Source organism: Saccopteryx bilineata, chromosome 9 (assembly GCF_036850765.1).
Source record: "Saccopteryx bilineata isolate mSacBil1 chromosome 9, mSacBil1_pri_phased_curated, whole genome shotgun sequence".
In the NCBI taxonomy this organism is placed as follows: Eukaryota; Metazoa; Chordata; class Mammalia; order Chiroptera; family Emballonuridae; genus Saccopteryx; species Saccopteryx bilineata.
Window position 1 is genome coordinate 38830323 of NC_089498.1, and position 21231 is coordinate 38851553.

The following is a 21231-nucleotide window of genomic DNA, read 5'->3' on the forward strand; positions in this document are numbered from 1 at the left end:
GAAAGGCAATATAGGGAGATCAGAAAACAACTCAATGAACACAAAGAATATATTACCAAGGAAATTGAAACTATAAAAACAAATCAAACAGAAATGAAAAACTCAATTCATGAGCTGAAAAACGAGGTAACAAGCTTAGCTAACAGAACAGCCCAGATTGAAGATAGGATTAGTGAAATAGAAGACAAACAACTTGAGGCACAACAGAGAGAAGAAGAAAGAGACTCAAAAATAATAAAAAATGAGAAAGCCCTACAGGAATTGTCTGACTCCATCAGAAAGAATAACATAAGAATAATAGGTATATCAGAGGGAGAAGAGAAAGAAAATGGAATGGAGAATATACTCAAACAAATAATAGACGAGAACTTCCCAAGCCTGTGGAAGGAACTAAAGCCTCAAAGTCAAGAAGCAAACAGAACACCAAGTTTTCTTAACCCCAACAAACCCACTCCAAGGCACATCATAATAAAGATGACACAAACCAATGACAAAGAAAAAATTCTCAAGGCAGCCAGGGAAAAGAAGAGTACAACATATAAAGGAAGGCCCATTAGATTATCATCAGATTTCTCAGCAGAAACTCTACAAGCTAGAAGAGAGTGGACCCCAATATTTAAAGCCCTGAAAGAGAGGAACTTTCAGCCAAGAATACTATACCCATCAAAGCTATCCTTCAAGTATGAAGGAGATATAAAAACATTCACAAATACAGAAAAGATGAGAGAATTTATCAACAGAAAGCCCCCACTCCAGGAAATACTAAGGGGGGTTTTCCAACCAGATTCAAAGAACAAAAGAAAACAACACCACAAGTAACAGCTCCACCAAGAACACAATAAAACCAAACTTAAACTGTGACAACAAAGGAAAAAAAGGGGGGAGAGGATGGAGATTAACAGTAGCAAAGGATGATGAAGTGCAGAAATACTTATAAGATAGGGTACTACAATGAATATGGTAGGTACCCTTTTCATTACTTAATGGTAACCACCCTTAAAAAAACCACCACAAAAACACTTGACTTAAAAAAGGTAGCAACAGAGGAAAGAAGTATGGAACACAAACAAACAAAAACAAATGATAGAAAAACAAAAGAGAAGAATCAAACTAGATACAAAACTAACAGAAAGCAATTTATAAAATGGCAGTAGGGAACCCACAAGTGTCAATAATTACACTAAATGTAAATGGATTAAACTTACCAATAAAAAGACACAGAGTAGCAGAATGGATTAAAAAAGAAAATCCAACTATATGCTGCCTACAAGAAACACATCTAAGCAACAAGGATAAAAACAAATTCAAAGTGAAAGGCTGGAAAACAATACTCCAAGCAAACAACACCCAAAAAAAAGCAGGTGTAGCAATACTCATATCTAATAATGCTGACTACAAGACAGAAAAAGTACTCAGAGACAAAAATGGTCATTTCATAATGATTAAGGGGAAGTTGAATCAAGAAGACATAACAATCCTTAATATATATGCACCAAACCAAGGAGCACCAAAATATATAAGACAGCTACTTATTGACCTTAAAACAAAAACTAACAAAAATACAATCATACTTGGAGACCTCAATACACCACTGACGGCTCTAGATCGGTCATCCAAACAGAGAATCAATAAAGATATAGTGGCCTTAAACGAAATACTAGAACACCTGGATATGATAGACATCTACAGGACACTTCATCCCAAAGCGACAGAGTATACATTTTTCTCTAGTGTACATGGAACATTCTCAAGAATTGACCATATGTTGGGCCACAAAGACAATATCAGCAAATTTAGAAAAATTGAAATTGTACCAAGCATATTTTCTGATCATAAAGCCTTGAAACTAGAATTCAACTGCAAAAAGAGGGGGAAAAACCCACAAAAATGTGGAAACTAAACAACATACTTCTAAAAAATGAATGGGTCAAAGAAGAAATAAGCGCAGAATTCAAAAGATATATACAGACAAATGAAAATGAAAATACGACATATCAGAATCTCTGGGATGCAGCAAAAGCAGTAATAAGAGGAAAGTTCATATCACTTCAGGCCTATATGAATAAACAAGAGAGAGCCGAAGTAAACCACTTAACTTCACACCTTAAGGAACTAGAAAAAGAAGAACAAAGACAACCCAAAACCAGCCGAAGAAAGGAGATAATAAAAATCAGAGCAGAAATAAATGAAATAGAGAACAGAAAAACTATAGAAAAAAATCAATAAAACAAGGAGCTGGTTCTTTGAAAAGATCAACAAAATTGACAAACCCTTGGCAAGACTCACCAAGGAAAAAAGACACAGGACTCAAATAAATAAAATCCAAAATGAAAGAGGAGAGATCACCACAGACATCACAGAAATACAAAGAATTATTGTAGAATACTATGAAAAATTATATGCCACCAAATACAACAATCTAGAAGAAATGGATAAATTCCTAGAACAATACAACCTTCCTAGACTGAGTCATGAAGAAGCAGAAAGCCTAAACAGACCAATCAGCAGGGAGGAAATAGAAAAAGCTATTAAAAATCTCCCCAAAAATAAAAGTCCAGGCCCAGACGGTTATACTAGTGAATTCTATCAAACATTCAAAGAAGACTTGGTTCCTATTCTACTCAAAGTCTTCCAAAAAATTGAAGAAGAAGCAATACTTCCCAACACATTTTATGAGGCCAACATAACCCTCATACCAAAACCTGGCAAGGATGGCACAAAGAAAGAAAACTACAGACCAATATCTCTAATGAATACAGATGCTAAAATACTAAACAAAATACTGGCAAACTGAATACAACAACATATTAAAAAAATAATACATCATGATCAAGTGGGATTCATTCCAGAATCTCAAGGATGGTTCAACATACGCAAAACGGTTAACGTAATACACCATATCAACAAAACAAAGAACAAAAACCACATGATCTTATCAATAGATGCAGAAAAGGCTTTTGATAAAATACAACACAATTTTATGTTTAAGACTCTCAACAAAATGGGTATAGAAGGAAAATATCTCAACATGATAAAGGCCATATATGATAAACCATCAGCCAACATCCTATTAAACGGCATAAAACTGAGGACTTTCTACCTTAAATCAGGAACAAGACAGGGTTGTCCACTCTCTCCACTCTTATTCAACGTGGTGCTAGAAGTTCTGGCCAGAGCAATCAGACAAGACAAAGAAATAAAAGGCATCCATATCGGAAAAGAAGAAGTAAAGCTATCACTTTTTGCTGATGATATGATCCTATACATCGAAAACCCGAAGGACTCCACAAAAAGATTATTAGAAACAATAAACCAATACAGTAAGGTCGCAGGATACAAAATTAACATACAAAAGTCCATAGCCTTTCTATATGCCAACAATGAAATATTAGAAAACGAACTCAAAAAAATAATCCCCTTCATGATTGCAACAAAAAAAATAAAATACCTAGGAATAAACATAACAAAGAACGTAAAGGACCTATATAATGAAAATTACAAAGCATTGTTAAGGGAAATCGAAAAAGATACAATGAGATGGAAAAATATTCCTTGTTCTTGGATAGGAAGAATAAATATAATCAAAATGGCCATATTACCCAAAGCAATATACAAATTTAATGCAATTCCCATCAAAATCCCTATGAGATTTTTTAAAGAAATGGAACAACAAATCATCAGATTTATATGGAACTATAAAAAACTCCGAATAGCCAAAACAATCCTAAGGAAAAAGAATGAAGCTGGGGGCATTACAATACCTGACTTTAAACTATATTATAGGGCCACGATAATCAAAACAGCATGGTATTGGCAAAAAAATAGACACTCAGACCAATGGAACAGAATAGAAAGCCCAGAAATAAAACCACATATATATGGTCAAATAATCTTTGATAAAGGGGCCAACAACACACAATGGAGAAAAGAAAGCCTCTTCAACAAATGATGTTGGGAAAACTGGAAAGCCACATGCAAAAGAATGAAACTCGACTACAGCCTGTCCCCGTGTACTAAAATTAATTCAAAATGGATCAAAGACCTAAATATAAGACCTGAAACAATAAAGTACATAGAAGAAGACATAGGTACTAAAATCATGGACCTGGGTTTTAAAGAACATTTTATGAACTTGACTCCAATGGCAAGAGAAGTGAAGGCAAAGATAAATGAATGGGACTACATCAGAATTAAAAGTTTTTGCTCAGCAAGAGAAACTGATATCAAAATAAACAGACAGCCAAGTATATGGGAACTGATATTTTCAAACGACAGCTCAGATAAGGGCCTAATATCCAAAATTTACAAAGAACTCATAAAACTCAACAACAAACAAAAAAACAATCCAATAAAAAAATGGGAAGAGGACATGAACAGACACTTCTCCCAGGAAGAGATACAAATGGCCAACAGATATATGAAAAGATGCTCAGCTTCATTAGTTATTAGAGAAATGCAAATCAAAACTACAATGAGATACCACCTCACTCCTGTTAGATTAGCTATTATCAACAAGACGGGTAATAGCAAATGTTGGAGAGGCTGTGGAGAAAAAGGAACCCTCATTCACTGTTGGTGGGCCTGTAAAGTAGTACAACCATTATGGAGGAAAGTACGGTGGTTCCTCAAAAAACTGCAAATAGAACTACCTTATGACCCAGCAATCCCTCTACTGGGTATATACCCCAAAACCTCAGAAACATTGATACGTGAAGACACATGTAGCCCCATGTTCATTGCAGCACTGTTCACAGTGGCCAAGACATGGAAACAACCAAAAAGCCCTTCAATAGAAGACTGGATAAAGAAGATGTGGCACATATACACTATGGAATACTACTCAGCCATAAGAAATGATGACATCAGATCATTTACAGCAAAATGGTGGGATCTTGATAACATTATAAGGAGTGAAATAAGTAAATCAGAAAAAAACAAGAACTACATGATTCCATACATTGGTGGAACATAAAAATGAGACTAAGAGACATGGACAAGAGTGTGGTGGTTACCAAGGGTGGGGGGGGAGGGAGGACATGGGAGGGAGGGAGGGAGAGAGTTAGGGGGAGGGGGAGGGGCACAGAGAACTAGATAGAGGGTGACGGAGGACAATCTGACTTTGGGCGAGGGGTTTGCAACATAATTTGATGACAAAATAACCTAGACATGTTTTCTTTGAATATATGTACCCTGATTTATTGTCATCCCATTACCATTAATAAAAATTTATTAAAAAAAAAAAAAAAAAAAAAGAAAAGAGAAAAGTCTCAAATCAATAACCTAAAGTTTCACCTTAAGAAACTAGAAGTTTGATCAGTGGGAGTGGGGAGTGGACCCGAGAGAGCCCTGAGCAGCCCATGTGCCGCTGCTGTCCTCGTTACCACCACAGCCCGGGAGAAGCTGCAGCTGCTGCAGCGGGCCCCCATCCCCATCACCACAACCATGATCAGTGAGGCCGAGACTCAGCCACCTGCTGGCCCCACCCTCAGCACTGGCCCAAGCACCTGCGTACATACACCTCCCTGGGCAGTGGCACAGGGAGCAGCAGCCCCGCATGGCCGAGGTGGCGTCATATCAGTGGCGTCTACTGGTGGGAACAAGAAGATCATTGCAATGAAGGTTTTGGGAATAGTAAAATCAATAGGAATGACACCATGGAAAACCTATTAGTTCACCAGACTGCCATAAACAATAGCAAGCCCAGGAATTACCTTTGCAGTGTAGAAGAGGGAGAGATTGTGGAGTTGGATGTTGTTGAAGGAGAAGAGGGTTCAGAGGCAGCAAATGTTACAGGCCCTGGTGGAATTCCAGTGCAAAGCCATAAATATGCAGCAGCCCGTAACCATTATAGAGCTATCCACATTGCTGGGGTCCTTCATGCAATTAACAGCGGGATTACCAGAAGAGTGAAAATGGGGGGAAAGAACGAGGGATTAGAGAATGCTCTCACAGGCCAGGCCAAACAGTGCTGGCCCTACCACAGGCGACAGTTTCCACCTTACTACATGCAGAGACCCTGTGGGCATTGACCACACTGTTCCAACCCTCCTGTGCAAGGACAAGTGACAGAGGGTGCTGACAACAGGGTGCAGGAGGAGAAGGTAGACCAGTGAGACAGAATATGTGTCGGGGCTCCAGACCACACTTCCATAAGGGCTCTCCTCGCCAGAGACAGCCTGGAGATAGTTCTAGTTATCTGGTCAATGGGCAAAAAAAAGCAAAGGAGACGAGGAATTCAAGGAGATGAGACCCAAAGTCAGTAGCCACCATGTTAGTACCGCTGCCACTTCAGGTACTGTCACAACTTCAGTTGCTGACACAGATGCCCAGAAAACCCCAAACTATAAGACGGCAAAGAGACAAAAGCAGCTAATCCACCAGCTGAGAATTCATCCGCTCTTGAGCCTGAGCAGGGCGAGGCCAAGTAAAGCCCGGCTTACCATCTCTGCCCTCATCTGGTTTAATCATCCAAGAAGAAATGAATATGAAATTCCAGCAGGAAGAAATGAATAAAAGGTTGAAGCTGAAGACCTTAATTGCTTGCTTTTTTTTTGCCCATTGACCAGATAACTAGAACTATCTTCATTATGCAGCACAGAGTTTTTATTATTTTTTTATGTAAAGATGTTTCTTTTTTGTGTTTAAAGCCTGGTTTTTCTCAATACACCTTTAAAGGTTTTTAAATTGTTTCATATCTTGTCAAGTTGAGATTCTTATGAACCTCATTTTTAATTTGTAATAAAAGTTTACAGCTTGATTTTTTCAAGAAGGTCAACAAACTGCAAGCACCTGTTAATAAAGATCTTAAATAATTGTCTTTGTGTAAAAAAAAAAAAAAGAACTAGAAAAAGAAAAAAAAATTAAAGAACAAAAAAATCAACAATAAGTATAAGACAGAAACTAAGACTGAAAAGAGAAAAGCAATAGAGGAAATTCAATAAACCCAAAAGCTAGTTCTTTGAAGAAAGATCAATAAAATGAGTAAACTTCTAGAAAGAGTAACAAAGAAAAAAGAAATAGAAGACACAAATGATCACTATGAGTGATGGGAAGGGTATTTCTTTAGACTCTACATATATTAAAAGGTTAATGGAATTCTATGAAAAAATTTATGCACATAAAGTCAGCAAGTTAAATGGGCCAATTCCTTAAAAATCACAATCTATGAAAAACTTACCCATGTTATGATAAATGACCTGATTAGTCCCAACTGTTAAAGAAGTTGAAGTCGGTTAAAATCTTCCAAAGAAGACCCAGATGGTTTCACTGGTAAATTCTATCAAACATTAAAAAAAAAACCCATATAATTCCAATTATATACAAACTCTTCCAGAAAATGGAAAAAGAGAGACACTTCCCAACTCATTTTATGATGCCAATGTTACTACCCAAACCAGACAAAAAAGTATAAGGAAACTATAGACCAATTTTCCTCATGAAAAAAGATGTAAAAATCCTTAACAAAATGTTTGCTAATCAAATTAAGCACTACATAAGTTAAATGATACACCACAACCAAGTGGGGTTTGTTCTGGGAATGCAAGGCTGGTTCAATATTAGAAAATCAAACAATATAATCCCATACTAGCAGCCTGATGAAGAAACAAATTGATGCAGAAAAAAGCACTTAAAGACATACCACTTAGTACAACCATTATGAAAGAAAGTATGGTGGTTCCTTAAAAAATTAAGAATAAAAGTAATCCCTCTACTGGGTATATACTCCCCAAACTCAAAAACATTGGTATGTAAAGACACATGCACCCCCATGTTCACTGCAGCATTGTTCATGGGGGCCAAGACATAGAAACAACGAAAATGTCCTTCAGTAGAGGATTGGATAAAGAAGATGTGGTGCATACCGTATATACAAAAAAATACTACTCAGCCATAAGAAAGGATGACATAGTATCATTTACGACAACATGGATGGACCTTGATAACATTATATGAGTGAAATAAGTAAATCAGAAAAAACTAAAAACAGTATGATTCCATACACAGGTGGAGACACAAAATTGAGACTCATGGACATAGATAAGAGTGCAGTGGTTACCAGGGGGAGGAGAAGGGAGGAGAGAGAGGGGTATGGGGGAGGGGGAGGGACATAAAGAGAAACAAATATAAGGTGACAGGATGATCTGACTTTGGGTGTTGGTTATACAACATAATCGACTGTTCAAATGATGTGGAGATGTTTTCTTTAAATCCGTATACTCTAGTTGACTAATGTCACCCTGTTAAATTTAATTGTCTAAATAGAAATAAATAAATTTTAAAAAATACCAGATTCATTCATGATAAAAACTCTCAGCATATCATAAATAGAATGAAATCTATGAAAAGCCTATAGCTAATGTCACACTTAATGTTGACCGCTCATGAGTTAACTCGTGTTTGCACTTGCATTGGCTATTTCAATTTTTGGAACTCAGGGTAATATAGGATTATTGTATTTGTGACTCTTCGCCCTGAGGGTCGAAGTTCGAAAAACAGCACACCGTTCTCTGTTCTCCTGCGGACTCCTTTTCTTCCCACTCCTCCAGGCTGAGACCGCAAAGTCGAAGGTACAGCAAACAAAAACAATCACAGAGTCGAGCCCTCTCAACTTGGACTATCTTCTAACCGCTCGCAGTTTGAACACACATATCAAGGATATTGTAAAATCTTTCTTCGTTATGTTCAATCGTGTTCAGTTTATTATAAAAAAAAGTTACTTTCCTTGATATTTAGGTTTTTATTGCAATTATAGTATTTTAATCATACATCTTTTTTTACTTTCTCCACATTTTCCTTTAGGTCTTTGAACATTGTTAAGACAGTTGGTTTTTTTTGTTTTTTTTTTTAATATAAATTTTTATTAATGTTAATGGGGTGACATCAATAAATCAGGGTACATATATTCAAAGAAAACATGTCCAGGTTTTCTTGTCATTCAATTATGTTGCATACCCATCACCCAAAGTCAGATTGTCCTCTGTCACCTTCTATCTAGTTTTCTTTGTGCCCCTCCCCCTTCCCCTCTCCCTCCTTCTCTCCCACGTCCCCCCTCCCCCCCCCCCCATCCCCGGTAACCACCACACTCTTGTCCATAAGACAGCTGTTTTAAAGTCTCTGTCTGGTATATCTTCCATTAAGTCTTTTTCAGGGACAGTTTCTGTTGATTATTTTTACCTTTGAATGAGCCATACTTTTCTGTTGCTTTGTATGCCTTGTGATTTCTGTTGAACACTAGACATTTGGATCTCATAATGTGGTAACAATGGGAATCTCATTCTCTCCCTTCCCCAGAGTTTGCTCTGTGTTGTTGTTTTTGCTTATTATTTTTATTATATTGATTGTTGTAGGCTATCTCTCTGCTGAAGATCACCATGAGGTATAAAATGAGGTCTTATCTTTTCTGAACTTTTCTTTGGGCATTTGCAGTCACTTTCTAATTTCTTCCATATAGTCAGGTTTTTTTAATGTGCTCATTTTAATGCCTGCCTAAGTAAAAAATGAAGGGAGTTGGGACACCAGCCCATTACAGCCCGTCACTTCATCTGGTAGGGGCAGGACAGTACAACAACAATGGATGTCTGCCTCTGCACCTCTGTGATCAGAATCAACGATCAGCACAGATCTCCAGTATTTGGAGGGCAGGATCCTCACTGCTTACCCTGGCTCTTAAAGCTATGTGTACTCTGTACCAGGAACACGTGCACAGCTGCCTGACCTGGAATGAGGTTGAGGTTGGGGTGGAAGATGGGTAGATGTAGAGACAGATTTAATGGCAGGCGTGCTGGGCGCTTGCACTGAGCTCTGACTTGTGAAGGGCCCACAAAATCCCAACTTGGCACTTTTTTCTAATGACAAGAAGTATGGTTTCATATGTGCAATTTTAACATTAATAGTAATATTTTTTATTTATTTAAAATATGGTAAACATGTATTTTTATTTTCCATTTCTCTCTTTTTTAAAGGTCCCAATATTTTCTTCTGTGCCCGGGGCCTCAACCATCCTTAATCCGCCTCTGGGTAGATGTTACTATACCAAGTGTGAAAATGACTAAAATTAACTGTAGTTTACCATCCAAGCCTTCCCCTGGAAGTTGCCAGCCTTCAAAAGACTCCTAGAGTTCCAATGTATTTACATCAGATAAATTCTGCCCAGGCTGTGGTATTTGTAGATACTATATGTTAGTGTGTTTCTATTATAGAGTGAGTCGAATAGTATTATGTCATTTTTATTTATCTGTGGAGATGATCATATAAAGTTTTCCCCCTTTATTTATTTATTCTTTATTTATTTCTCCTTTTATTCTGTTCATGTGGTTAGTCACAATGGTTAAAGTTTTTAATGTTTCTAATTTCCTGATCTTGCGATCCTTCAATAAATTTCCTTGGTTATAAGGTGTTCATCCTTTTTATAGATTGCTAGGCTTGATCTGCTAATTTTTTCGTGGAGTTTGCATCTGTGTTTATGAGGAACGTAGGTCTACAGTTTTTCCTGTGGCATCCATGCATGGCTTCTGTACGGGGCAACTGTTGTCCAGGTAATCCTTCCTGATCTGCCAGCTTCCCCTCAGGTTGCTCGTGTTCTTACTGTTGAGTTTTGAAACTTCTATGTTGGAGATATGATTTGTCAATATTTTCTCCTAGTCTGTAGCTTATCTTTTCATTCTCTTGTATTTCATAAAGCAAAAGTTTTTTCTTTTAATTTTGATGAAGTCTAATTTATCTTTTTCCTCCTTTTATGGATCATACTTTTGCTGTTATCTCTAAGAATTCCTTTTCTAACTATAGGTCACCAAAGTTTTCTCCTAGCTTTTCTTCTGAGTTTTATAGATTTACAGTTTATATCTATGATGAGTTTTGAGTGAGTTTTTACATAATATATGAGGTTTAGGTAGAGATTACTTTTTGGGGGCATATGATTATCCAGTTGTTCAAATACTATTAGAAAGACTACACTTTCTTCATTGAATTGCTGTTGTAGCCTTGTCACAATTAATTGTACATATTTGAACAGGTCTGTATATCAGTTATATATTCTCTTCCATTGATCTGTGTGTGTCTGTTCCCCTGTCAATACCACAGTCTTGACTGCTATAATTTTATAGTAAGTTTCTAAATTGAAGTGTCATTTCACTAACTTCGTTCTTGTTCAAAGTTGTTTCAACTATTCTAGTTCTTCTGCCTGCCCATACCAATTTTAGAAATAGTTTGTCTATATCTACAAATAACTAGTTTTGGAATCTTTTTTTTTAAGTGAGAGGAGGGGAAATAGATTCTGACATGCAGCCCGACTGGGATCCACCTGACAGCTCCCGTCTGGGGCTGATGCTTGAATCAACCAAGCTATCCTTAGTGCCTGAGGCCAGTGCTAGGATCAACTGAGCTATCCTCCGCACCCAGGGAAGACACTTGGACCAATTGAACCACTGGCTGTAAGAGGGGAAGAAGAGAGAATTGGTAGAGGAAGGGGAAGAGGAGCAGATGGTTGCTTCTCATGTGTGCTCTGACCAGGAATCAAACCCAGGATATCCATACACTGGGCCAATGCGGTATTCACTGAGCCAACCTGCCAGAGCCTACTTTTAGAATCTTAATCAAAATTTCATTAAATTCATAGATCAACTTGGAGAGAATTAGCATCTTTAGTATGATGAGTCTTCCAATTCATGAACAGAGTATGTCTCTCCACTGTAGTTCAGTTTGGGGAGAATTGCCATCTTAACAATATTACATCTTTCAATCCACAGACATGGAGTATCTCTCCAGTTATTTAGCTCTTCTCTCTTTTCCTCTTCTAAGATTATAGTTATAGTATGTTAGATTGTTTCTTGTTTTCCCACAGTTGCTCACACTCTATTCCTTTTTCAAAATCATTCGAACAATCAGATAAAGTGTCTGCATATAATTTATTGAAAGGTTCTTTACCTTCACGATCCATCATAGTTGAAACTTTTGTACTATAATTGCGATAAAAACTTAAGTATCAAGGAAAGTAACTTTTTTTTTATAATAAACTGAACACGATTGAACATAACGAAGAAAGATTTTACAATATCCTTGATATGTATGTTCAAACTGCGAGCGGTTAGAAGATAGTCCAAGTTTAGAGGGCTCGACTCTGTGATTGTGTTTGTTTGCCGTACCTTTGACTTTGCGGTCTCAGCCTGGAGGAGTGGGAAGAAAAGGAGTCCGCAGGAGAACAGAGAACGGTGTACTGTTTTTCGAACTTTGACCCTCAGGGCGAAGAGTCACAAATACAATAATCCTGTATTACCCTGAGTTCCAAAAATTGAAATAGCCAATGTATGTGCAAACACAGTTAACTCATGAGCGGTCAACATTAAGTATGACATTAGCTATAGGCTTTTCATAGATTTCATTCTATTTATGATATGCTGAGAGTTTTTATCATGAATGAATCTGGTATTTTTAAAAATTTATTTATTTCTATTTAGACAATTAAATTTAACAGGGTGACATTGGTCAACTAGAGTATACGGATTTAAAGAAAACATCTCCACATCATTTGAACAGTCGATTATGTTGTATACCCAACACCCAAAGTCAGATCATCCTCTGTCACCTTATATTTGTTTCTCTTTATGTCCCTCCCCCTCCCCCATACCCCTCTCTCTCCTTCCTTCTCCCCCTGGTAACCACTGCACTCTTATCTATGTCCATGAGTCTCAATTTTATGTCCCCACCTGTGTATGGAATCATACCGTTCTTAGCTTTTTCTGATTTACTTATTTCACTCATATAATGTTATCAAGGTCCATCCATGTTGTCGTAAATGATACTATGTCATCCTTTCTTATGGCTGAGTAGTATTTTTTTGTATATACGGTATGCACCACATCTTCTTTATCCAATCCTCTACTGAAGGACATTTTCGTTGTTTCTATGTCTTGGCCCCCATGAACAATGCTGCAGTGAACATGGGGGTGCATGTGTCTTTACATACCAATGTTTTTGAGTTTGGGGAGTATATACCCAGTAGAGGGATTACTTTTATTCTTAATTTTTTAAGGAACCACCATACTTTCTTCCATAATGGTTGTACTAAGTGGTATGGTTTTAAGTGCTTTTCTCTGCATCAATTTGTTTCTTCATCAGGCTGCTAGTATGGGATTATATTGTTTGATTTTCTAATATTGAACCAGCCTTGCATTCTCAGTAGGATAGTAAATGTATTCTTGTGACAACCACAAAGAAATGAGAAAGAAATTTACCATATTTCCCCATGTATAAGACACACCATTTTTCAAAAAATTGGGGGTCTAAAAACTGGGTGCGTCTTATACAGTGGTTGTAGATTTTTTTTACTTGCATTTCCCGCTTTTTTATGCTAGTCTTTTTTTTTTTCAAATTTCAGGCCCCCAAATTAAGGTACATCTTATACATGAGGAAATACAATAAATATTTCACTATAAGAAATCAACTAAATTCAAAAGAAGGCAGTAATGCAGGAAATGAGGGACATAAAAAGCTACAAGGCATGTAGGAAACAAATAGCAGGATGCCAGAAATCCCTCCTTATCAGTAATTATTTAAATTTTTTTCCATTGATTTGAGAGAGAGAAAGGTGAAGACAGGGGTGAAAGGAAAGAGAGGGAGGGAGAGCAGCATCAATTTAGTTCCACTTAGTTGTTCCACTTAGTTGTGCACTCATTGGTTGCTTCTTGTATATGCCTTGACTGGGGATCAAACCCCGTGACCTTGTTATGCCAGGACAATGCTCTATCCATTGAGCCACCAGGCCATGGTCAGTACTTACTTTAAATATAAATGGATTAAACTCTCCAATCAAAACACAGAGATTGGCAGAGTGGATAAAGACACATGACCTAACTATGTGCTATCTACAAGAGACCTAAAATCCAGACTGATGGATTGAAAAAGGAGGGATGAAGAAAGACATTCCACGCAAACAGTAACCAAACAGAGCAGGGTGGCTAGACTAATATCAGACAAAATAGACTTTAAGTAAAAAAAAAAGGTTACAAGCGACAAAGAAGGACACTGCATATTAATAAAAGGTTCAATACAACAAACCAGAGGATACCATAATTAGAAACATTTACACGTTAAAATATATGAAATAAAAACTGACAGAACTGAAAGGAGAAACAGACAGTGCTACCCGAGTTCCATTCTAAGTTAGAAATCAGTAACTGAAGGAGAAAGTCCTCTGTCCTCACCCTCCTCAGTCTCCTCCAGTCCTACGTGCCCTACGGAGGCCTCTTTCATCACATAGTTACTGTTCTGCCGCACAGTAGGCATTCTTGGTATTAAATGTCACCTGTTCAGATCACTGGGGTTTGTCTTATGATTAGACTCAGACTCTCTACTCTCTGTGTGTTAATTTACAGACAGAATCACCCCCTCCATGCTGTGGTCACTCCAGCTCCTGCCACCTGTGGACCCTCTCTTTATTCCTTCATCTGTGCTTGACCTCAAAGTCCAGACCCAGCAAACTCACACCCTGCCCTTCTCTCCACTGGCAGGTGCACACTGACCACGTGCGAGCTGGTCTATGTGGTGGGCAGAAGTGGGGACCAGAGCTCATCAAGTGATAGAGGGCTTCCTGCCCACCTCCCAGCCTTGTGTCCTCAATTTCTGATTGCACACAGTAAGAAAAAATATTTATGATCTTATTCCAGGCAAACTTCATGAAGTGAAAAGACACTAATTCTGTTAATTCTGAGAAGTGTTTATTTTAAATTTAGCATCTCTGAAACCAGTCCATGTCTCCCACAGACGATGACTTGGACTTGGTGAATGAGGATGGCTGCTGTCTGCAGATGCCGCTCTGATGCCACATGACATACTGAGCAGCCCTCAAGCACAGCAGCTGCCGGCACGCAGGCTCTGTGGCACAGACATGTACAGTGCAAAGTTGGGGTCTTCTGGAACCCAAACCAACCCTCTTTCAACTAGAGCCCCTCGAGTCCCATTCAACCAGCCCGATCCCATTCAACACTTAATCTGAGCCTCTCCTTAGGTTCACCTGGCACGTCCACCACAGGGTCAACACCGTAAGGACAGGCAGATTCACCAATCCAAACTTTTATAAAGATTTGCCAAAGGGAGTCTCCGGTCTATGGAAGGCAGTATCAAGTAACTGAGATGTGTCATCATTTTCTCTATGCCAAAATGAAAAGCATTTTCATTTCTTTGGGGAGAGGGGAAAATGAACCACGGGTATAGAACTGCAAACACATCCAGGCCTGTTACACACTTGCTTATGCCAAGCTAACTCACTGGACTGACCTTGACAGTAGGCCAATTTAATTTTGGCGGTTGACGTGTATAAATTTTAAAGACAAGGGTATGATGGGATATCAAGAGCGAAGGTTCACCAGGAGAAGAATAGTCTGAGGAGAATAATACCACAGAGATATAATAAATAAACTAAAATAGTGTATAACAACAAACGCTGCCTTCAACTAAGATCTATCATGCGCTTTGGGCATGTGCAGAGCCAGAGCCCTGTGAGGGCTTCTGCTGGGATTTCTCAGAGCCACTCGTGAGAAGCAGGGCTGGGTGAGTGGTCAGTAGCGCCCACTCCCCATGCTCTGGGGATCCCAGCTGTTCCTGAGGGTGTTTCAGGTGAAGGTTGGATAGGGCATGCAGCCAGACCCTGGGTGCCCAGCAGTCTCGCGTGACTTCGTGCCACACCTGCTTTCCACAGGGCAATGAAAGGTCTAGGCTGTCTTCCTGCCCCCAGGAACATTGTATGACTAAGGGTACACACACCTGCACATGAATGCCTCTCCATTTTACTATGACCAGGGCCATGCCTGAGAGCTGCTAATGTGAGAATGAATGTGTCCTTATCTGAAGCCACCTGAACCCTACTTTCAAAGACTATAGTGTCTGCCCCAACTCTGAACCATGTCCCACTGGCCTAGTGGCCTGCCAGTATCAGCACTGTGCTCATCTCTATCAGCAGCAGGTGTTGCTGGAAAGCTGCCAGCTGGAACCCCTGACACCTGCCCGATTCATGATGAGAAGATAGCATGCTAGAAGAAGGTGCCGCAATCCAGGTGGGTGAGCGGGGGCAGGATACATGGCACAGTGCCTGTACCTAACGGCCCCTCCTTGGCTGTGAGCTAGCTCCTGCTATATCCTGACGAAGGGCCACCCAGCCCAGCACTGCCTACTGCTCGGACCAGAAAGAACTGGTCATCCCTGTTGGATGATCAGTGGGAGGAAGGCATCCCATCTTGCATTTCAGAGCGTGCCTGTACAGGGTATTTGGGGTAGGCTCTGCTTGACAACAGGAGGAGAGAGGCACAGGGCAGTCCATTCACCAAATGGACTCCTTTCCACTTAAGATCCCCACTTTGGAGTCATGTCCCCTCCTACCTGGCCCTTCATAGGGGTGGTGACCCCAGAGCAGCCCAAGAGGCATGGAACTGTTTGCCCTTTGTCTGAAGTGAGTGCCTCTGTGGGGACGACACTGCTACCACTGTGGGACAAAGTGTGTCCAGGCCCCACGGTGGGTCATGTGCAGCAGTTGGTGACACATATAGTGACAGATGGCAATGACAGGGGAGGGGATGGGAGATGTTAGTGGTGTGGGGAGGAGAGGCAACAGAGCAGTCTGTTGTCCAGAGTGACAGCATGCATATGGATAAACTATGAGATAATTAATTTTTAAGGAGAAATGAAAGGAAGCAGAGCTCAGAGCTGCTGTCCTGCTCCAGCCTGTGCACACCCCACATGGGTCTCTGCATCCTCAGCAAGAGATGATTCTGTGTGAAGGCCTGGCTACCCTGTGCATTACACACAGCTGTGAAACCCTTCATCTGCTGATGGACCCCACTGTTGCTGGCTGGCACTCAGCTCTCACGTAAGCAAGCAATCTCAAAAAATAAAAAATAAATAGACAGTGCACGACGTGCAGTTTACAGGCGGGAGGCTGCAGCACATGAAAGATGCATTGCAGCAAACAAGCTACGCATTAACCCAGCCGGGCAGGGAGACTGCAGCCAGAGGAAACGTGAAGGTGGAACTACTTCAGATGGTGCCAGAAAACCGTCCGGGAGGGGGGGAAGGGCTGCTCTCCCAGTGCCTCAAGTCCCACCAGACAAAGTTGCAAGGCTCAGGAAGTGCCGGCAGCAGAGTCACAGACAGCTAGGACAACTGAGCCTCCTGGGCTGCTGGTCATGGCCCTTGGCAGCCACATACTTGGGGACACAGAGATACGATGGTGTCACCACAGCTGTGAAACCCTTTATCTGCTGATGGACCCCACAGCCTGTGCTCTGTGAGGCACACAAATGTGCTTTGTCACACATTCAGGACAAGTGAGTCGCTCTCCTGCACCCATAACACTGCCTTCCCAGCATCATAGCTCCTGCGTGGTGTGGGCCTATGAGAGCCCTGTGCTCTGGGCGCACAGGAGCTAACAGGGCCCTCCTGGTGTCCTCTGCGCTGGCATGGCTCTCCTCTTCCCGGGGGGCTCACGAGCACTGGTCACTCACTCTTGTCCTGGCAGTGGGTCCCCCTGGAAAAGCACGGGTGCTCTCAGGCTGCAGGGGCCTGAGGGACAGCCACCACATCGCATTTGTCACGATGGGGGACATTACTACTGACATGCCTGCCAATCCCGACAGCAACCTGGGGCTTGGGGTCTGGCTCGGGGGGTCTCCTCTCATGCTGGTTGGATGAAAGAAGGAAGGAGTGGATGGGAGAAGCCAAGGCCACAGTTCCCCCAGCAGGTTGGCTCCAGGGAGGTTCTTAGCAAAAGTGTCCTCCCTGAACCTCCATGTTCTACACTCACTGTCCCCACGCAGCACACTTCTGCTTAGTCAGCACCTCTCTCTTTGATAAACACGACCTGCGCTGACATCATTATTCCTGTCACTCAGGTGTAAGGACCTGGTGACTATGGCTAAGGAGGAGGCATTTCCAAGTTCAAGACTTGTTCTCATGACAACCAGGAAGACAACTATCCCCAGACTAAACCTGCAGTGGAGGGAAGATGCCACACGTGACATCACGAGGTCAGCAGACAAGAAGAATGCCACGGTGTGGGAGAGAAGTCTGATAAAATGTCACACGAGCAAACGCGGATCCCAGGCCCCGGTTGCTGTGCCGCGGGGTGTTCTGGGTGCAGGGCCGCGGCGTACAGTGTGGAGAAAGAGCACACTGTGTTGGTAAGAGATCTGGGTGAGGGGCATATGGGCATTCTTTGTACTGTTATTTTTGCAACTTTCTATACATTTAAAATGATTACTGATTAAAAGTTTTTTAAAAAACCACTTGAAACAAATCATCTCAGCCATCCTGACCTCTGAACATTAAAAAGTCAGTCCTTACCAGTTTAGGCTGCACTGAGAATTTATAGGGCATCAGACAGGAACTGGAAGGATTCTGCTTGGCAAATCTCTTTTTCAGAGACAGTATCAACTCTCTGCAGCAACACGTGCACAGTCCGTGTCGGACACAGCGGGCTGCGGCCTCCTGCAGCCCAGCACAGGCTGCCCTCCTCCGACATCCGAGGGCATCACAGCTTCCTCCTTTACTTGTTAGTAACCACGGTCCCCAACAAGGTCAGTGTTGGTTTCCATTTTTGCTGCGACATGTCACTGAAATGGACAGAAGTACATTTCCTTCACGATGGCCTGGGCCTCCCAGTGTTCATGCCTTCAGGTCTAACCCTGCCCGGGGCTCATCCTACATGCTGCAGTACTGATGGGCTGGTACAGGCACGGAAGTGTGGCCGTGATCTGCTCAGAGTGGAGGCTGCATCTCACGGGGGTGGAGTGCCCAGATGGAAAGTTCCGCACAGGTTACTGCCTAAATCCTGCTCCGCTCTTACTCTACAAAGTCCTGGGGGTAGAGGGTAAAACATATTTCTGAGTCCCTACTCTTAAAGGATGAAGGTAGTTTGACAAGTGCCACCAAAGACAACAGGGAGGTGCCGTCACTCCATCCATGAGTGAGACTACTAAGCCCTGTTTCTGGTCTGCATCCCTGGGAGGTAAGACACTCGAGACCAAGCGTGCTGCTCCTCTGGAGGAGAGGTCAGGCAAACAGTGCCACAGTGGGGCCTCCTTCAAGCAAGACAAGGGAGAAAGAAGCACGCACGTCCCTGTAGCCAGGACTTAACAGGGGTCCCTCCTATGGTTCCTGATCCCTGGGGGTGACCTTTGCTGAGCACGGCCTCACTGGTCACAAGACCAAACACTAGCTCCAGGTGCACCATAGCCCGTGTGTGAGGAAACAGGCCTCCTGGTGCCTCTTCCCATGGCGTGGTCTTCAGACTCTGCGAGGCCACCGAGACAGCTCTAGTCTGGACTGTCTGTCACACCGATCACTTCATTGAATTGAAAATGTTCTAGGACACACCCTCAAAAGTGCCAAATCCCCTTACTTTCACATGTAGACAGTTGGGGTGTATCTATCCAGGCTCTCCATTGGTGGAGGATGAAACCATGGCCCTCTTAACCCCTCTCCTGTCTCCATGGCCCCTCAGAACCCTGGGCTTGTGGCACTGCTCCTCTGGAGCCCCCGCCATGTGGAATGAGTGCTTCCTTCTTCCTGACTGTCAAGTATTCTTGGTCAGGGCTGTTGGCTTTTTCTATTTTAAGTGAGTTTCCGAGCACAACTCTCTGTAGACTGAAATAATCAAAGATGGGAGAGGAGCTGTCGGATGGCCAGCTGCTTGCCACCACAGGTGCAGGCTAGTTAAGTTATACAGTAATTTAAGAGGGAGATGCTCCCCACTGCACCCCACCCCTTCTCTCCGGCACCATGTCTGCCACTTCCGGTAGCACAGGTGCTCACAGAGACGGAGCCATCAGGTGATCGGCACCTGGAGGAGGCAGCACAGCCATGGATGGTGCTGCCCCTGTCCCACTAGCATCTGATGGATCCATAACCCCCCCACCGTTCCTCTCTCTGCTGGGGACCTCTTGATAGAGCAGTGTCCCTGGATCTCACACCCCAACTGGCACCCTCCGCTGGCCGTCCTTGACCTGGCACACAGGCTGAGCATCCATCTGGGGAGGCAGCCATCAAACAGAGTGCTGGTGACCTGGGGGTAATCAGGAGTCCATGAGGAGGCGGGGGAGGAGGAGCAGTGCAGGGCCCAGGCTGAGAGCCAGACAAGGAGCCCATGGTGTGGGTGTGGCTGACGGCCCTGGACCAGCAGGGCAGAGGCAAGAGCCTAGGCAGAGGATGGTCAGGGAGTGACAGCAATGGCTCGGGACCCTCAGGATGGCAGTGGAAGAACAAGGCCCTGTCTAGAGGTCATCACATCTGGGAACAGAGGCCGAGAGAATGAGAACCTAGGGAGGGCCCAGGTAAGAGGTAAACCTTGGGTAAAGAGAATATCTACTTTTATATGTCATTCTGAAAATACACATAAAATTATATTTAAAAGCATCCAAGTTCCACCTATGCTCACACGAAAATCTTCAACAACAATCTCTTCAACCCTTCCACTTCACACATAGAAACTGGGGCCCGCTGAGCCTGACCTGTCCCAGCCCCTCCTGTACCGGAGCACAGCTGGGAGAGCCGGCAGCCCAAGGGTGCTCACGAAGAAGGAAAAGCTGGAGTAAGGACTCCCTACTGAAAAGTCATCTTCTGAAACTTCTGAGTAACAGAATCAATCACATGTGATGTCTAATATGGATATTAGCTGTAGAGAGAATAATTTTCTCTTAACTCAAAATTCCACTTCCCACCAATTCCTAAACTTTTCTGTGACTCCACTTCACTTCTGTCCAGCACATTTGTGGCTAGTAAAATCTTCACTGAATAAGATAATAGACAGTGTTCCTTTCTTCTTCATCATCCTCATAAAGTTTAGAATAATTAGAAACTAAGAGAGAGCTACCAGCTATTTCAGTAGAATTGGGTAACCCTAACTCACGGGTTCTGTGAAGCTGCCCGAAGAGCCTTTGCAGGGCTGTGACAGCCACACCTGCCCTGGAACTCTGTGTCGATGTCCACTTTAAGTGGGTGCCAGGGTCCCATCAGCACAGAATTTTAAATCAGACCCCACTTACAATGACTTCTGTTTTAAGTTGGGTTGTCCTTAGCCAATGCTACTACAACCCACCTCAAAGCAACCCCAATAGATGGAGCCCAGGGAGAGGTCGGGCCAGGAACTGGAGGTCAGGCACTGCTGGGCCTGGCTGCCCCCCACATGGTGTGGGCAGTGCCTGGAAACACCAATGGGCACCTTTAGTAAACACCAGCCAGCATCTCCAC

The 21231-nt window shown here is 42.1% G+C and overlaps 1 protein-coding gene and 1 pseudogene across 2 annotated transcripts in view; one reads left to right on the plus strand and one right to left on the minus strand.

Moving 5' to 3' along the window:
* ACSF3 (acyl-CoA synthetase family member 3) overlaps positions 1–21231 on the minus strand; it is an 82194-nt gene that overhangs the window by 24223 nt on the left and 36740 nt on the right. The window lies entirely within an intron of this gene.
* Positions 5443–6428, plus strand: LOC136313287 (Y-box-binding protein 1 pseudogene; annotated as a pseudogene).